Here is a 19,842-nt window from a genome sequence, read left to right on the forward strand (position 1 = left end):
AAAAAAAAAAAAAAAAAAAAAAGATCAGAGGTAAATCTTTGAGCATCTGTACTAAACTTACACCAGGTCAGGGCAAACAGCACACATGTGACTGTCATAAAGCATACTCGTTTAAACAAAGTCCCAGCCCTGGGCTAGATTTGCAGGTGGTCGATTGCCTGGTCTTCACAGAGGTTAACTCTTAGGGAGTGCTAAAAGCTGCAGGTCTGAAAGAGTCCTATCATCAGAGGAGGCCTTAGTGCCAACAAGACCCAGATAATGTCAACTCTGACCTCAGTTAAGTACATAACACAGCAAGAGCTCTTGGATGTGCTGCCCAGAACAATGTACGGGGAGAGGGGAAATGCCGCGCCAGGGCCACAGCTGGGACATACCATGCCAGTGGGCCTGCCATTTTGATTAGGGGTAAGTAAGCCTTTTAACTTAGTTAGACTGAAAAGAAAAAAAGACAGGGTGGAGTTTCTATTCATATCTTTTCGGCCTTATAAAGCCTACTTGACAACACAGTGGTTCAACACTTCCCGACAATGGGGAAGTGAACCATTACGGTGCATGTCAGAGGCCTAATGTGTACTGCAGATTATACGTGGAGGAAAAGAATGAAATGAGGTTTGGCAGTGCCACCGTGAGGTTGCGGCAGGATTTTGTGTATCTTGAGGCATCCTGGAGCCCGTCCAGACTGCTCCCCTTTTGGAGTTCTGTGAACTGGAGATGAGGAGTGCTCCCTCTTTCTGCAGGCTCTAAGTTGGAGTCTTTGCTGTAGGGTTCAGTGGACCTTGAGAAAACACCAGTGAATCCGTCACCATCATCCCTCCTGGGACAAAGCTGGCTGGCCACTTCTGAAGCTCCAGTGACCCAAGGCTTGAACCCTGCTGCTCTCCATTCCCTGCCCTACGCAGCCACTGGGAATCTATGACCTCAAGTTCATCGAGAATCACACACTTGCATGGCAGCTTCAAAAGCAACGGCTGGCTCTGTCCTGTTTTTAAACTGTGTTTTGCCCTCCACTGTCTCCACGCAAATTAACAAAACAAAATATTGATGAACGCACTATCTCTGTTTAAGAATTATTTATTTTCAAGGAAACAAAGACATATCATGGAAACAAAGCTCTGCTTTTTTAACATTTGTGTCTCCATATCAAAAGCATATCATGAAAATATGAAAACAGTTATGATTTCGTAATAGCTTTCTTACTGCATCCAAGCCCAGATGGTTCTTAATTGGTTGGCAAAGGGAGCAAGAGGTCTTTTTTTGAGGCGTGAGTGTGTGATTGTTGCTGCTGAATTGCTGCTGTGAAAGGCTGGCTGCGTGATGTGGAGATGGAACAGTGTGAGAACAGGTCACACAAAGGAGCTACCAGCCTCGCACGCGGGGGATATTGGGGGTGCATGGTGTGTGTCTGTTGGGGGGGCAAACGAAAGACAGCTTAAGACGAAAAAGTGGAAGGGGGTGGATGTACAGAAAATCTACTAAGAGAGTGAGAAAGTCATTAAGACTGCTTTATCCAGTGACAGCAGTTCACTCATGCATTGTGATGCTGCCCAGGCACAGTATTTATGTTCAACCCTTAATCTAGGAAAAAAAGCGCATGGACCAAAACCACAGTTATAACTTTAACTTAAACCCTGTTCTGGGAAACACCACCAATATCAAAAATAATACTATGTCGGTTACTATGTTTTTGGTACCCCCTAATATTTATCGTTTTACTATTTATGCACATCAGTATAAAAGCCAATTTCCCACCAGTACCATTATTACTGCTTACTGCCATGTATTTATAGGAGGGCTTGTAAAGAAAAGATCTGTATCATACGAAGGATTCTACAGCAAATTATTACTATTAGGGTTATATTGCCCCCCCATGGCAGGAGTGTGCCAAGTGTTGACTGGTACATAACAACACCAACGTTATTAGCGCATCTTACAGCATTAGCTTACAAAGTATAATAGCTAGCATTACATGGCAAATAGAAGTGAGAAGCCAGAGCTGAAAAAGCCTCCCATGTAATTAAAAATCCCCTGGTTACAATCCCAAATTAGAAGTTGTGGACAAAAGAAAAACTATATGAGAAGGAATTTTATCGTCGTCGTTTTTTCCACTGTGCCAAAAGCCCACCAAATCTTGACCCCAAAACTGCGCAGAGTGATTTTTTGTGTGTACTGTTACACTCCTATTCTACATAGTAAACTCAAAGAACTTCCCCGCTGCCTCCGACACCTGCATTATTACACATATTGCTTGTGGGTAATAAATTTAACTGAGCTGTCTTTGCTTAATAAAACAGGCTCTGAGAGGGGAGATATAACCAGGAACGATGAAGACCTAACACTTGTGCAACACCTTCTAACAGGATGTCTTTATGAGCAAGGGGCAAAATTAAGCTGTGTCAAAATGGCAGGCCATGGGAGAGGTTGCAGTAGACATCAAATCAACAGCAGTCCAATACAGGATCCCATTATCAATGACACTATATGGGTGCCCCCGGCCAAAAGTCCCCTGCACTGCAGAAGTTAAGGTGTTGCTTGATTCATTAGTGCCTGTTTCTGTGGCGAGGTGATGGCTCTCTCATTGTCCTGAGAGGGGTGAAAACTGGAATGTCTTTTCTTCCTGTCAACACTATGTCACTTTAATTTCTTTTTCTGACGCCCAGTCTTGACACCTGGAAAGGTTTGACCGAGCATGGTAGCAAGGGATCATAGGAGAGTCCTATTTAAAGGGAGTGGTTGACACTGTTGACATTTCATTCTCCTTCTTCCTTGCTGCCTCACCTTTTCTCGTGAGAACAGAAAAATGCATTGCATTAAAAGGTAGATAAGTTGTTCATTGTTTGAAAGAGCAGATAATGATCAGTCATAACCCAGATGTTCTTTAAAAATTTGGCCAGACACTCACACTATCATCTGTGTGTTTGAAACTGATCACAGATGGCCAAGGGAGGGATTCTAGATATTAAAGTATCTTGCAGTAACTTAAATTAAAGATGCAATCTCACTCACATTATTATTAACATGACTAAGAAGCAGACTTATTCAGGCAATTTCATTGATTAAAATATACTGCAGTCACAACTAAACAAAATTGTTAAAAGAATGATTGTAATGCGCATTACTGTCGAGCATTTGTGTTGAAGTATTTACAGGATGAAGTCACCCATAATACACTCTTAGACTATAATAGCTGTCAATGGATGCATAGTGCTAATAATGTAATGCGCCCCTCCCTAAGGGAGCTGATCTCCTCATCTGGGTCATGGTGAGTATTAAAAGGGTTAAGGGTGCACAGTAAATTTATTGTGGGTCTTCCAGCACCAATGGGCCAGAGCACTAATGGATGACCTTGGGGTTTGGCTGTTCCAGACTTGAGGAGATCATGTCTCACCACCTCCCTACCACCAGGATGACCCTGGCCCTCTCTGCCCCTGGCCTCAACCTTTAACTCACTGATCTTTGACCAAATTATTAAGCAGACACCTGCTTTCCGGTGTATGGTCAGAGTTGGGGGAGGACTCACTCTGGGAACTCTAATTTGATGTAGATGTGTGGTGTGACAGTATCCATCTCGCTAAGGATAAACCCATCTGTTAGACTTCCCAGCAGTATGACTTTCACTGACACCTGCATGCGGTGTCATCATTTCACTGTTTACACTGGTGTAATATAATTTTAAAAATGTAATTAGCCTTGATAATCTATTTTAAATTTCGCATTATTGTTTGAATTTGTACAAATGCTATTGATTTATGACCACATTATCACCACACAATGCTGCGTATAATTTATGAGAACAGGTCCCTGAGTGAGGGGACAAGTATTTTTGCGAGGTAAACTTTGGGCCCTGCGGCAGTAGGTTGACGGGAAATTACGTCCTGTTTCATGTGATATATGTAGAGTGACTTTCAGATACAGTTCTCCAGGGCAGACATATAAAGTGTAGTATCCTAGACCTACTACTAGTTTTTGATAACAAATGAACAGCTCAATTCAAGTAATTTTCTATTCATGTATTTCACCCTCAAAGCTCATTAATAACAAAGTAAATTAGCCACTTTGATGTATCATTCTACATTATAAAAGGAAAAGGGATAAACGCATAAAAACAATGATTTTGTTTTCATTTACATTATTACTATTTGATTTTCATAAAAACATATTTTCTTCTGAGACCAACAAATTCTCACAATCACATATTGATGCTACACCTACACATACACACACACACACACACACACACACACACACACACACACACACACTCTGACCCTGCAAGTGGAGGTGGGACAGAGAATTTTGTGAATATATCGAATATGAAATATAGTCCTCCGTCAAGGGCACTGAGGTACGGGGACCAGCCCCAAAGACTGCTATGGACCTCGGGGACTAGTATGTGTCAAATCTGAGGAAAAAAAGGAGAGAAAAAATGCTGCCATTAAGGTATAGCTTGGAAATGACACTGACCTAGGTCTGCCATCTTGCATTGTCCCACCATCTGCACAAATGTGAACTTTGCCTTTAAATCCTGGCTTCTCAATTAACATGTCCAGCTGGGTGGAGAATTCCGTCAGCTCCCTAATATCATTACTGCCACACCAGACTGTGATATAAATATTAAAAAAGTGCCCAGAGCTCTTTGCTTGCTAGTGTGAGAGCTTCTACTTCTTGGGTTATAATGAAGTGCACCCACATAGCAGGGTAACTGCAGAACACTTGGTCTTACTGGGCTCCTGCAGACCGTAAGACAGAAAGGATAAATGTCTTAGGCCATCTTTCTTTGTGAGTTCTTATTCTCCTCTATGCATAGGGGATCTTAGACACAAGGCAGCACCTACATGGCAAAACAACATATCCTCCAACGCTCTACAACGGCAGAGACTCAAGCCTCTTTGAGATATTCTAGTGGTCGCAGACAAAGAGGGTTTAGAAAGCATCAAGTCTTCTTCCAAAATGCAAGCTGTGTGGTCTTTGTGATAGCCCCATTACAGCATGAAGGACTCTTACTTTAGGCTGTATGTCTGTGCGTCTCTGTCTGTGTTTGCTTGTATGGATAACTGTACTTTCCAGGAAAAGAGATCTTAAGAGGAAGTCTTTGAATGTAGGACATTGGCGCTGTAGCGGTTAATCTCCCCCCACGGCTTTACAGACGGCTGTGGATTTAGGAGTTGGCATCATAACTGACCAGTGCTGTTTGATTAGATAACAGGGGATCTACTGCAGGCATCAGTGGTCCACCGTGCTGAAATGAAACAGTTTGCTCTCCGCCCGTTCTGCTTAGAACCCGATGGGGGTGATTCTTCAACACTCTGATGCCACAAGCTGCCAAGCAGTGTCCACCACAGCGATACCACGATCATGGCGATACTACGGAAAGCACCAGCTTGTACCAGATGTTGGGAATTAGCTGTCCCTTTGGCTGTCATGGGTTGTGCCCTGCAGCTCTCCTTGAGACTCACTGTGTGGGATTGCAGGTGCTGATGAGTTGCCAAAAAGGGGCATGGAAAGATACTTAGGTTTAAAAGAAATGGTAGCTACACTGTTACAGCTAACACCGCTTTCTGCACTGACCGTGTTTTTGGCTTTTAAGCCAGTCTCAGTGCAGCTAAAGATGCAGACTGGCTCATTATGCTCGCTGAACACACTGACCAGAGGAATATTCTTTTGTTTACATTTGATACTAAGAGAAGTCTAGCTCCACATGGTTGGGTACTCATTGAGGGGATAGACTGAGGAGCAGGAGGCTCCACATTTAGTGCAAATGCTGCAAACCCAGAAATATAGAATTTAAACTCTTCAATGAATGTGACTCAACATTTTCCAATTCTACTGCAAAGCAATGTTACAAATAAACCTACCATTTCTGTTGTACACTATGGGCTCTATGTAACACCTGGTGCAAAGGGGAACGCAAGTGTTTTTCTAGTTTCAGGCACATCGTGGCGTATTGCTATCTTGAGGCAGTGGAAAGAGATTAACTAACAAAAACCCGGGTCTAAAATCAGTGGTGCAGGATGTCACTGTTATTTGAAAGTTGCATTATCAAGATAGTAATGTGCGCGTACACTTTGTGCCGAAAATCTGCTTCAGATATTTGGTTAAGTCAGGTGGAACATTACAATACAGCCCTCAGAAGGTCAGAGTGGTATATTGTGTGTGGCCCAACGTTGCTATGTGTCATGGATGTCTCTCTTTGTGCCTGGCTTTTAAAGGGAATGGGAGCTGGCACTCTGATGTATCACATGTATCACAAAACACTAATACATTACATACATTAATAAAGAGAGTGAGCACAACTCTTTTGAACCATGCGCCAGGCGCAGAGACCATTTTTCTCTGTCTTTAAAATAGCAAATGTGGATATGAACAAGCCCTAAATGCACTTTGGACCATTAAAATAAAGCCTTATAAGTTCATTGGTCTACTCTGATTGCTTTTATGAATTAATTTGTTGTTGTAGATTATACCAAAGCCTGTTTCTTTGACATAAGATCACTCTTCAATTTCAGTTGGTGGAAAAAAACTGGCTTCTATATCATCTAAAAACAAGACCTCCGTTTTATGCAATTATAGTGTAATCAAATTATGATGACTCAGAGTTTATAGTTTTTAAATAAACTATGTTAACCAATGTTAAATTGAAGTTCTCTGACGGCTTGTATGGGAGCAGTAGGACTGACTGGTTAAGCTCGGCCCTCGCTGTACTGTGGTGGAGGGCCTTTGTTCCCTAAAACGAAATATACTCTGAGTGCATAGGGGTGGATGTCACTTCAGATACAGATGCATTTGGGGTCTGCATGGGGGGAAATAATGTGCAACAATGATATCTTTGATCATTGCTAGAACTCCCCAACACAGGAACTGTGTCGAGTGTGGTTATCATCAACCCATTTCTATTCCCCCAGCACAAATCATTTCATGGCTCCTTCATCCCATGTGCCAGAACTGGGTTTCAAAAGCAATTTCAGCTGAAAAATAAGGTGCTTTTCTTCAATTTCAAGCCATTTGTATCAGGGTTAGTGTTGTTTACCTAGGTAGTACACTGGTATTTACATACCTCTTTAAAGAAAAAAATGGCCTGGTATGATTTATGGACTGCAGCAAGAGCGCAATTTTCAATGTCGTACACCTAATCTGAGAGGGTATGGAGAAAGGTCACATTGACCATACAAATACCACGGCCCTTCCACAGAGAGTGGGTGGATATTCATTCTCTTTAAAAAAATGTCAGTTAGGTCTGATTTATGATATGCAGAGCACACCAGGCTCGACAACACCTTTGCTTTCAGCCTCATGTCTGGGCCACTGTTATACAGAGAACAAGAAAAGAGAATTATTTGCCCTAAACTACTGTCTTTGATAACACCATGGATATACAATACATCTAGGTAACAATAATGTAACAGTTATTCTATCTTAGTTTTGCTTATTTCTTTTAGTTTGTTTATATTATAGTGAATAAAAAAAGCAGCAAATTACATGTTATAATTACAAAGAACAAAGAGAAAAAAAAAAGAAATAGAGAGAGATGCTGTCAGGTGTTAGGATCAATGCCATGTTTCAGAGTTGTAACCTTTAGCCTCCCCCTTGACTCCAGTGTGATATGATACCATGAGACTGATAGAGATGGAAAATACATTTTCACGTACTTAGCGAACACGATACTGCTAGGAGGGCTTTTTTCTTCTCCTTAATTTCCCAAACACATCTTTCCTTTACGGTGTCTGGCATGAATTTGATCCATTCGACAGGAAAAAATAAACCATTTCATGATTTATTAAATCATCATTGCTTACAAAGACGGCATCCTGCCTTTTCTGATGTTTATTGCCCACACACAGTTAACAATCAATGCGAATCCTTTAATTTATTATCCATTAAAACCTGACATTGTCACGTGCACGTTCATTAATATTAATATCAACTCTGTCTTCCATGGTAAAGCCGTGTGGCAAGGACGCTTGTTTCTGCTGGAGAGAATAAAGGGAAGACTCCCAAAAAGGTCAGCCAATTCACAGAAATGTGAGACACTAAGCACAATAATAAAGGGCATCACAATCAAGATATCATCCTGGGACAAACCAATGAGTTGAAATGACAGCTCTCAAAACAATTGTGAGGCTGACACAATGTATGCTGTATTTCAGGTAAGTTACATTTCAAGCTGCTATAGTTACTTGATGAAAAAAGTGACAACACAAATAACAGTTTTTTTGTCAGCTTTAATTATTCATATTAAAAAAAAAAAAAGGTTGGGTGGGATCAAATGTAGGCTTCTTTTGTTTCACAAACCATTGTCACACCAGGAAACAGTCTGGTTTGGGAGCTACATTTCAGCTCTACATGTGTTTGTGGTTTTGTAGTTTTACTCTGATGCTATGACACATTTGACTGGGAACAAATGGATCTATATAATATAAAAAAGGAAAAGTATACAGTGTCAGTTTTTCAGGTTCCGTTTCATGTTCAGCATTATACGCTCATTATTTACAGTCTGCTCACTCCTTGCATGGATGGACCAATTTATGGGGAAGTGGAGGATCAAGTTCAGTCCTAATGACAACCCCTCACTGACCTCTCCAGAGAAAACAAATGGAGCCCCAAGGTGATGTTTCAATATCACTAACTACTTGGGTGTCCTAGGGAAAGGAACAGATGTAGCCCTGAGGATGAGGAAGGGGTGAGGTGCAGGTCAAGGTCACCATACGCCAAGGTTAGGGTCAGATAAGCACGGCTGGCTCGGGGTCTTCACATGCCCACAGGCCATAAAAGGGAGGCGTGGACAGAGACTCAAGAGCTATGGATCAAGTGTTATTCCACTGAGGGCCTGAGGGGCGGGTGAGGGCAGGGGCATTGAGGTTCAGCACTGTCATATGCCTGGGTTATACAGTTGCTCTGAGTCTCATTGCCTGCTTTGGGCTGTTGCTAAATTATGTGTTTATCAGTAAACAAAGTGAGAAATCCCCTCAGAATAATGCAAATGTAAGTATGTAATAACTATTCAGCTTGTTATAAAATGAATTGGTATTTGCCTGATGTTTTGATGCAGTTGCAGAGTGCAAAAATCACTTTATATGTACGGTAAGATTTCTTTAAAAAGTGTTAGTTTTACATTGAGACAATGCTTTTTCAATTTACAATGCAAATGCATATGTATGTGTGTGTATATATGTATGTACTATGTTACAGCCACTAGAAATGATCTCTAATTGGAAAAATCTAAATGAATTACTTCACGTTATTTGTTAAGACTATGAAATGTCAGACTATGCCATTAGTTGCAGTGGGAGATCCCCTGGTATTTGGAGGGAATAAATTAGCTCTAGCACATTTATTTTGACTTAATTAATAAGATAACCTAAGTGATTTATTTGATTCCCCAGACTGTATGGCACAATAATAAGCTACAGTACGAGGTAAATTTGCTAAATGTGTTCAACTAGAGAAGGACAACAGGAACAGAGTGAGACTGCAATTACTGTCATATTCATGGGGAGGAGGATGCTAATAGGGAGATTTTCTGCTCCAGATCAAATCAAATGTAAATGTATCCTGGTGGGTTGTGCTTCCTTTAATTAGAAGGTGCAAGTAGTTTGATAAACTCTTAAAGATTGTGGTTCTTTTGGTTGTCAGCTCATTACATGCCTGCTCATTCTGCTGTGGCACTATGCAGTGCATAAAGCTTTTCCATAAATCACACTACACTATATTAACAACACTCTGCAGTGTGTAGTTATAATATGTGAAATACACTCTGACTTAGAGAATATAAAGACATTCACTGTCTCTATTCATCTATAATGACTCAAATAAGAATTCATAAGTAGTGAAGAGTGTTGATCCTTTATTCATTTTTTATTCATTTCTCAGGTGAAAAACAAAGTGACCTTTCAAATAATGAGGAGATTAAAGGAGGTTCTAAACATAAGGAAACTAAACAAAGTCAGTAGCACCCTTCAAAGGCTTCTGAATTTTTTTTTTTTTCAAATGTGAAAGTTATATGAAACTCATCTCTTCCTTTTTGCCATCTCTCTTCATCTCTCCTCTTTACTAGAACAACACTAATGCCACCATACTGGAGTGTATATGTGTGATAATGGAAACACTGGGGGAAAAAAAAAAAACTTTTACGCAAAAGCTAAAAAAAAAAAAAAAAAACTTTCATGGTATCGCGTTATAAGGAAAAAGTTCTCTCATTATAACTAGAAAGTATATGTCGTCAAAATACGAAGGGTTGCTGGTTTTAACAAGTACGTTTTCCCAATATAACAGGATGCATTTATTGTGAGACTGTTCATTGTTAAAATAACAGGATTGAAGAAACTGATGTATGAAGGTTAGGCAGATGGCAGAACAGGCTGTGCATTGAGTAATAATGCAGCATCCTGAATATCACAACTAAAAAGCTCTAATAATGAAGGAAGCATCTCTTAGAAGAGATGCACAAGACATAATGTACTGAACATAAAAATGACAATCTTTTTATATTATTTAACAGGAAGTAAATTTCCATGTCTTTTTTTTTTAGGTCCTAAAAAGGAATTTACACATTATCAGTTCTTTCAAATGCTCTCACTCAGTTTGTGTATTGTTGTGGTCTCAGGCAACACTGCTTGTATTTTTTATTTTATATTATTTTTTACCATGACAATAAAATTCTACTTTTATAGCAACATAAACAGATATTTGAGATACCCAGTAGTGATATTTTTGGTAAAAAAAACAAACAAAAACATTAAATAAAACAATGGTTGTTCTGTGCTACAGCACCATACAATATGTAGCTTCATATTCCAGAATAATATGTATAAAAATCATGTCAATTACATAGAAAACGATGCAAAATTATCACCTATCATGCAAGATATTGTAAATATTCACAGCAAAACAAGTGGTCTAAATGGTCTTCAAATTAAGGTGGATTCATTAATCATTTTAATTGATCACCTTTGTTCATTAATGACTGGATGACAGCTATGCCATGGTGCATGGATATTACTAAAATATGCCCATATACTGTACATTGAATACATCTGAAGCTCATTACTGATCACTGATGGTGTGTTACGTGGTGTCAATGTTGTGGACGCCTTCCTTATTATAGCTGTTGTTTTAATGAGATCTTGAGAAAAGCTGTTGACAGTGAGTGTATTAATATATAACATTAATAACCGCATGAAAGTCAACTGACTGCTGTCATAAAATGTGATAGGCTGGGTTAGTCGACATGTAGCTAGTATAACAGTGAGAGGACCCCAATACGACATAAGGAATAGATATGGACAGTGAGGGAGAGAGATAGAGAGAGAGTGAACTGGGGATGGTGGAGAGACACAGAGATGACTCCACAAAGGTCACTCCTTTTTTGTAGTCAATAATTGACATTTAAACACACGTTTCAAACGTCACTGATAAAATTACGTGAGATAATGGAGAGCGAGCTGCTTACACTGGCATGCAATTATAACCATAATGAGATGCAAAAATGCAAATGTCTTTGTGCATGCTCCAGCCTCCTTTTGTGGGGTGCCGCGGCGTCTGTGGTGGATGATAGATGCCACGCTGGTGGTGGTAGACAGAATGGTGACATGTGGGAGTGGGAGCAAGCAGGGAACAGAACTGGGGCAAATATGCCACACACCCTCACAAAAGTAAATCCCATAACTGCCCTAGCTAATGCTTCCCTGAATGCACTCCAAATCTATACAGTTAATTAATTGGAGAATACATAGTTTACAGGCTGTATGTGGCTGTGTTGAAACAGAATGATATAAATAACCTCATAATTGCTTAAGATATAGAAAGAAAATTATCACTGAATCTTGAGCATTTAACCTTTTCACAAAGTTTTGACCCAATGCAGTGAATAAAATTAGTTTAAACCTTGTCAGGCCGAGAGAAAATCACGCAGCCATGTCAAAATATCCAGTTTCTTGTCTAGAAGAAAACATACAGCCACCCACAGGCCTTTTTTTCAAATTTAAGCACATTGTATGGACATTATATTTAGCAGAATGATGTCAACAGTTTGTGCTGATCACTTATATTAACTAACTTCCCTAACATCAGATTCAATGCTCCTTTCCAATATAGCTACTGAGAACATAATACGCTCTGCATGACACACATACCTATACAAATACGCTGCTTTAAGCCTTTGCTGATATCCATCCTGAAATAAAATTAAAATAATGTAAGTGCAAATTCCTGTAGCCCACTCCCCTCGTTTGTAGGTTCACGCTTTCCAGACCTGTCGCCCACCCCTCTACCTCTGGAGACTGATAAGAATGGGACACAAAACATGCTAGCAGTCATGCTGTTTGTTAGAAGCAATTAATTTCTCCGAGGCCTTCATTCCATTCAGGGTAAGCTTTTGTGCTCTAAATCCCACTATTCTGAGCTTCTCTTGTGCCACATAGGAGGGTATGAGAGAGTGGAGGATCGGAAAAGAGAGGGAGAGCCCGAGACAGAAGCTTTGGATGACAGATTATCTTGGGCCAGTTAAGCATGTAATTGCTCAAATGAGTTAAAATCCCTTCAAATATCTGTCTCTGCACCTCATCACACCACTTCATACACTCAAATATTTGACAATTGACAAAGATATACCTAAAAGGGGTCTTCAATAGCCAATTGCCAAGACTTTTTTTTCCAGCTAAAGGAATATTATTCAGTAGATTTCTATGTGTTGAGAAAAGTAAAGAAAAAAAAACACAGGCCTTCAAATCTTCACAGATTTCCCTAAAACTTAAGTTGCATGGGCTGTTACTCAGTGCAAAGCAGTGGAAACACCTTTGAGGAACCTTCTATCACCTTACACTGTGATATTCTGGGATGTCAAGAGCGACATGGAGGCCTCACCATCAATGGTACTGCAACATGTCTAAACAGCAATGCTAAAGATCACGTAGCAGAGTGGATGTGTCTTACATGAAGACACAGAGGGATTGTTATACAGAGTAACAGACACAGCAGCCCACAGATTCAGATCTGGAGAATGCGTGCCTTCCTCTTGCCAAGCCTTTTTCACATAGCCACTGTTGCTCCAGTCTAAGGCTGATGGATCCATGCCTTAGAGGGAGAAGCTGCTGCATGCCAGACTTGTGAGGGTCACTGAATGGACTGTTCTCTTGTGCTTTCATTTTTCAATTTAATCATTGGTCTAATTGCAGCTTTACAGAGATTTTCCCCACTGTATTGCATCAAAGCCTTGATATCAGCTGAATTGTCTATGGCATTTAGAAGAAATTTGACAGTATTAAGATGTAATTATTGCTTACTATAGTATAAAATAAATAAATGTGTACTCACTATGTCAAGTAATCAGCTACTAAGAAACATGTTTTGGATAAAAACAAAAGACTGTTTTTGTGTGCATTATGGAAAACTCAATGTGATGAACATGATGGGCAGGAGAAAGATGGGAGACTTTTTGCCAGGTGTGTCTGGCCCTTGCCAAATGCCACCCTCAGAGCAGAGAGGGTGTCCTGCATTGCTTCCCTGAATGAATGCTAATGAGGGCGTGTGTGTATGTCTGAATGTTATTCACACCACATCAAACTGGGCCTGCAAAGAGGTGCAAAACTGGGGCTGGCAGCCTCCCAAACCAAACCAACCTGGAAGAATGTCAGACATTACATGTGCCTAGGACACAGTGCATGCATGGATTATTGTAAAAAAACAAAAACAACAAAAAAAAACTATAGTCTATATTAACAGTGGCTCAGCTGTTAAAAAAGGTGGAGCTGTCTCCTGGAAAAGTGTTAATGTTTATGTTCACAGAAAATACTTAGCTCTTAAATTTTTTACAGCCAAATACTACAAAAAAATCATCAATGAAAATAAGTGGAAATGTGGTATTAATGTTCCAATATTCTGTTTGGTGGCTTCAATTCACATCTTAGACATGATGGCATTTTTTGGATTGCTGTCAAAGAAAATTGGGCTTGGATTTTTTAAGTTGAAAGTTCTTATTTACATAATTTGACATGAATTTAGAGAAATTACACTATGAGAGGAAACCCTGCTGTGATGGGCTTCCAGGATTCAAAGCACATCTTTGAATTCTGTTAAAATTAATGGCACAGGCCTGGGTAACATTTCCACAAGATCCTGAAAACACAAACTGGTGAAAAGTGTGATGGAAATTAGATTAAAGGAAAGAGGCATAAATGGGATTGTAATGATGAATGTATGCCTTTGATAGACATTCAGCACAAGGAGTTTAAACCAAACTTCCACCACGCACAAAGTAGTGCAACCCAAGGTAGATTCACAAACCAATTACAATCATTTAGGACAGTCTACTTTGCTAAGGTGAGACATTCCCTGGATTGGCTTCACAGTCGCTGACAGCTGATGGGCAGACAAGGTCACTGGATGTACAAGCTCTCATTTAAAACATAGACATGAGAGCAGAACTGGGGTTAGTTGGGTCTATCAGAGCTGTCAATCAATTAATGACAATTATTGAGCAAGGACGCCCGTGGGAGGTGAGAGAGGGAATGAGAATGACCATGGGGGAACAACATGGGGAATGGGACGAATTATGGAGATTGGAAAATAATGACCAAAACTGAATGATATTACCAGCCCACACATGCAGATCGCTTACTTCCCAGCATGTGTAAAGTGTGTCAATTGAGCACCATGACAGGGATTTGGACCTTGTTTTACTAATCAAACTATCAAAGAAGAAGATATTCAATAGCTTATTAGAATTCATATAAAATACCAATGAGTTTCATGAGCTTAACTAAATTGTGTGAGGTGTCAAGTGACCCATAAATTATTTCATTGGGAAAAATGTGGATGATGAACATGAGAGTTTTCAGCACACATATAGAAAGTTAGCATGACACTACTCATATTGAGAGAACAACTCGAAGGTGACACCATACGCCTTCCTACACCGAGGAGGTGCTGGTGCTACCGCCATGCTCACACAAACGAATACAGGACGGAGTCATGCTCAGTCTAAACTAGGAGAGAAGAGGGAGAGAGAAAAAGGAGGGAGGGAAAGCGTTTTGAAATTCTCCAGCTGGCAGGCTTTAATTTTCCACCATTCTAATTAAAATGCAAATTAAATTTATAATTAGCAACCACAGTATCCGAGAAACCACCTTGTGTGCAGCCCAAACATATGGGGCAACCAGCGGTGGGCAGCACTGTCTCTTGGAGACAACAGAGGTGGGTGGCAGGACTGGGGAGTTGTTTGTCGAGGACAGAGCTACTGATCACGGGGCTGGGCTGACGACATGGGGAGCAGCGCTGTGCTTTAACCTGCTCCTCTCACCTTGGAGCCCTCTAAAGCTCTCCAGGCGCGGTGAGGCAGGGGAGCACGGCCCAGTTTACTCTGCTGTCACTGCCCATGTCACAGGTCATTGCATGTGTCACCTCAGCTAGGCACAAGTGCGGCGACCAGCACTGCTGGGGTCAGCTGCTCCAGATCGAAAGGTTTCTGACAAAAATTAACCTTTGCCGACTCTCAGATAATTAATTTTTCATTGATGGCAATTCTTTGTAAACACAGCACCCCGACATTCTTTTACCCAGAAAGGCTTCAGCCACTTCAACTTCACATGGTGCAAGTGTAGAAATGAGTCTCACTATGATAGCGCGTGAACTGAAAAGCGACAAGCAGGATTTTAAAACAATACAATAATCGAAGAAAACCGAAGGTAGACATGTAAAACTGCCACTTCTTTTGACTATTTACGTCGATGTTGCTGATGGGGAAAAAAAACAAAAACAAACTTAAAACACTTTATGGACAATTATCAAGAGCAGGAATGATGATGGACACAAACTGTAGTCAACTATCTTTTGTTGTTCGATGCAAGTTGGAGCCAGGTCACTGTGGGTCAGAGAAACGCTTTTTTCCAAGGTGCCTGGCTTTTTCCACTGACACTGCTGAAACAGCACCATCAATCATCCATCAGTTGTCACAGCCTGAAACTGAGGTCAGAACAAATCCATGTCAAAAGAAAAGGCCACATCTTACCATGCGCTTTCGCTCAGCTGGACAGTCTGCTGGTGACACTGTGTCAAGAGACTGCTATCCCACTCTATAGTCCTCTTCTGTGACTGACTTAGTTGATGAGAAGGTCTCATGTGACCTCTTCAACACCCCCCATCCCCTTGTCACCTGAGTTGGAGCACCAACTTCCATTACGCAGTTAAGCGTCTCGACTACAAGACAGACTTATCTAGGAAGCTGTCAGGTGAGTTAACTCGCAAAGCTTTGGGTAGACAATTGGACGTGGCCCTGTGTCACGACTGACACCGTTTCCTCTTACATGCTGCTCTCCAAATGACACTCTTTGCTCGGCTAGAGTCAAGCACGGACACACTGTCATCGGTAGTCATATGCATTAAGAGCCATTCATAGATACAATAAAGATAGTCTTGTATTAAATCCCGGACAACCTATTTCCTCTTGCTGTGTTTTTAGGCACTCACTCTTTAGTCTTCACAGACCAAGAAAAAACTGGGACCAAATATGTGGTGAGTTGATAATCAAAACACTGGATAAGCTTTGTACTTAGCCACATTGTTAGTGTATGACATCTTCCTGTGTGTCTGACTGGGCTGACGAGTTAGCCACAAAAGAAACCTTTCTGCTAAGATATCCTAACTGCAGTGGTGGACAAAAAAGTCAAAATGATATATGGCTTAACCAAATTGACAGTCGCTGTTGCACAAAACATGGTTTCTAAATATAATCCTCCATTGTTTCCCTTCTCTAAGAAATGTTCTCGCTAGCTGTTTGGTTGTGCCACCTGTTGCCTTGTTAATCACGCTGAGAAGATACTCATAAATCATAACATTCTTCAATTAATCAAGCTGTCAGCTTCTAGGTGAGGGGTCATGCATGGAAGAGACAGAGGTCATCGGTGTGGTGTGAAAGGGTCGTGGTTGTGTGGCATCTCTTATTCTTGGGAAGTGTCAGTAGAGGAGCCAATGGAACAAAGGAGAAATCAAAGTCCAAGGGACACGAGAAAGGGGGGGTTGGTGGAGGCAGCGGGGGCAGCCACACCAGAGCCAAAGAAAAGAACCAGGGTGCAAAGCATAAAGCCAGTCAAATTGACCTGTCATTACATCAAGAGAGCCGTGCCAAGCTGCTACATTATCACACTCGCCATACCCTTTTAGATGACAGAGTTCCCGCAACTTACCAGGTTCCTGCAGCACTCCATTTGCATAATTAACAAGTCATTCATGTGTCATTCATTTGACTTCTATTCATTTGTAGGAGACTTCAGATTAAATAGCATACTGTATCTGGTAATTTCAACTGAGTGTCACACGCTTATTACTCCAAAAACACAAATTAAAGTCTATTACTAATGTACCTCATCCTTTGAAGATAGATGATAAAGGAACACACGCAGTCATAAGCACAGAACACCGCATTTGTTTGTGTGTATTTGTGTGACCACGGAGTGTGCATCTTTAGAAATGCTTCAGGTTGACGCAGATATGGGAGTCTAAGGCAACAATGGCGGCTTTACTCAAGCAGTCAGTGGACTTCAAAAATGCCCACTGGCAGAACTGACACTTTCCTTGCTTCAGTGAAAATGCTGGCTCTGTTCAGTACTGTACAGACGGAGATAATTTCATGTATTGCTACTCAGCGGTGGAGGTCCACACTTTAAAAATAGAAGAAAAGGTCCTACCTTCAAAATCTTACCTAAAACTACATTCTGCAAAACATACTTCATCCATCAAAAATAAACACGCTCATTACATCATTTTATTTTAAAATATTAAATGATTGAATTGTTAACACTGGTGCACTTATGCGTATGCATGAAATTACTGGTGTAGCTGGTTATAGTAGAGTCAATTTTATATACAGTTGAGTAGTTTTATGTAAAGCAAAACATATTTATAAGCTACAAATTTGCATATAAAATATTAACCTGTACAATAACTGGTACTTACAGCTATGAGGTAAATGTAGAGTAGTAGAGTAGAGGTATGCAGCAGCATATACTACCTACATACGTACCTACATATTCACTTTAAAAAAATAAATAAATACAGGGACAGAACAGTGAGAGTCAATGACAAGTAACAGATGTGCTGAGATAAATTCTGTGTGCATGATTTCCACTAGCCTCTATGCTCTCCCCTACAATACGTTCTTGTCATATTCTCTTATAGCCAACCATGATATGTTACCTCCTTCACATTGTTAAAGGCCATTATTGAAAGAAGCTCAAACAAGCCTCAAAGATGATGCATAGTACACGCAGGCCTGAGGTCTCTAAATAAGCGAGGTGTTACACAACAGTTCAGTTTATTTGTGTATTCTCATTTTCAAAGTATAATGCTTCCTTTGGTCGGTAACAGCACATTCATGTGAATTTATGTAGTAAACGTGAAACTAAGTAGCAGAATAAACGTAGCCTCTTCCCAACTCTGCAGCTCATGGGGGTGAATGAACATCATAAATTTCTTCTGACTGTGGAAATTATTCTTAACATTACTTTCTCCCAATTTGCCCCATTCATTTCAATAAAAGCATGCCATTTACAGATGAATGCCAATCTTTTCTTGTGCTTCACATCTTAAAAGCAAAGTACAAGTACTTTAACCCAACACCCTTTCGCACATGAGGTCACTCATTGCTGATAATTACAACATCTGTAATTTCCTATCTTAATGTGCTATACATCAAGGCTGAACTTTACCAAGCTCGACGTGTCAATCTGTTCTATGTATTTCCCTTTGCATTAGCGACTTTGAATGACATTTAAGTCTCACAAATGTTGTTACCAGCCCACTCATCCACCACCTTAGAATTTGCAAGAGATTTTAGTCATTGATTACTAAGTGTTTGGGAGTCTAATGCAAGTGTATCCGGGCATATTTAAAACATCTGTAATGAGTCCATGTTACCACTTAAGCTAATCATTGCTCTTTTGTTTAAATGGGAAAAAAAATGGTGCAAAGACTTAAGAGAGCCACAATGTCCACCTAGCAGGGCATGCTCGTGATTAATTATGTGAGAGCACTGCTTTTTTTTTTTTTTACCTAAAAATTACACATTTTAAATGTTTCAGATAAGCATAGCTTTGTAATCTGAGAAAGAAAAAACAATGGTTATGTGGTGTTTATACATTTAAACCATACAGGACATTTATGCACCGTTGCCAATAGTGCTTTTTTTTTAACAGATTGATTAAATGCTTTAATCAATCACAATCCTAGCCTGTTTATTAATCACTTTATCAAGCAGTTGATGCATTGCTGCTTTTAATGGACTCCATTTATTTTGATTTCTCCTCTCTTCATCTTATCGAAAGGGCTCTCCCAATCTGGACAGATAAAAAAGGGGGATGCGAGAACTGCTGGCTGTAGTGGCGAGAGCACAGACAAGCCAGTCCCTTAACTTCATTACAATCATTCTGCGAGGACTTAACCAATTTATTAGTGGCAATATGTGCCCAGAGCAATGGCTAGGTAAACCACATAGCTTAGCTCAGATAAACAGGCGCCCATTCATTTGTCTCTTCACCTGACATCCTGGTGATGTATGATCCTAATAAGATTAATATCCCTTGGATTTACTCCCTCTCAGTTCCCGCAGGCATCTTTTAATGTTATTCCTCATTGATCTAAGACCACGTTGTACGAACCAGAGGTAGAAAATACAGCAGTTTGGATAAATACTTCAATCCAGGCTGGATGTAACACAGATGTAGATGTTGACACTAACAACCAGCTTATTCTTACACTTGAACTATGAATGAACATTCCTCCCTCCCATGAAGGGGGCTGAAAACTAATTTCTAAAACAGAAGCTTCTCTCACAATTGCATTTCAAGTTTCTGTTGTATT

The sequence above is a fragment of the Seriola lalandi genome, unplaced genomic scaffold, assembly GCF_002814215.2.
Source record: "Seriola lalandi dorsalis isolate HSWRI2012SDOR001 ecotype SW California unplaced genomic scaffold, Sedor1 jcf7180002054188, whole genome shotgun sequence".
Lineage (NCBI taxonomy): Eukaryota > Metazoa > Chordata > Actinopteri > Carangiformes > Carangidae > Seriola > Seriola lalandi.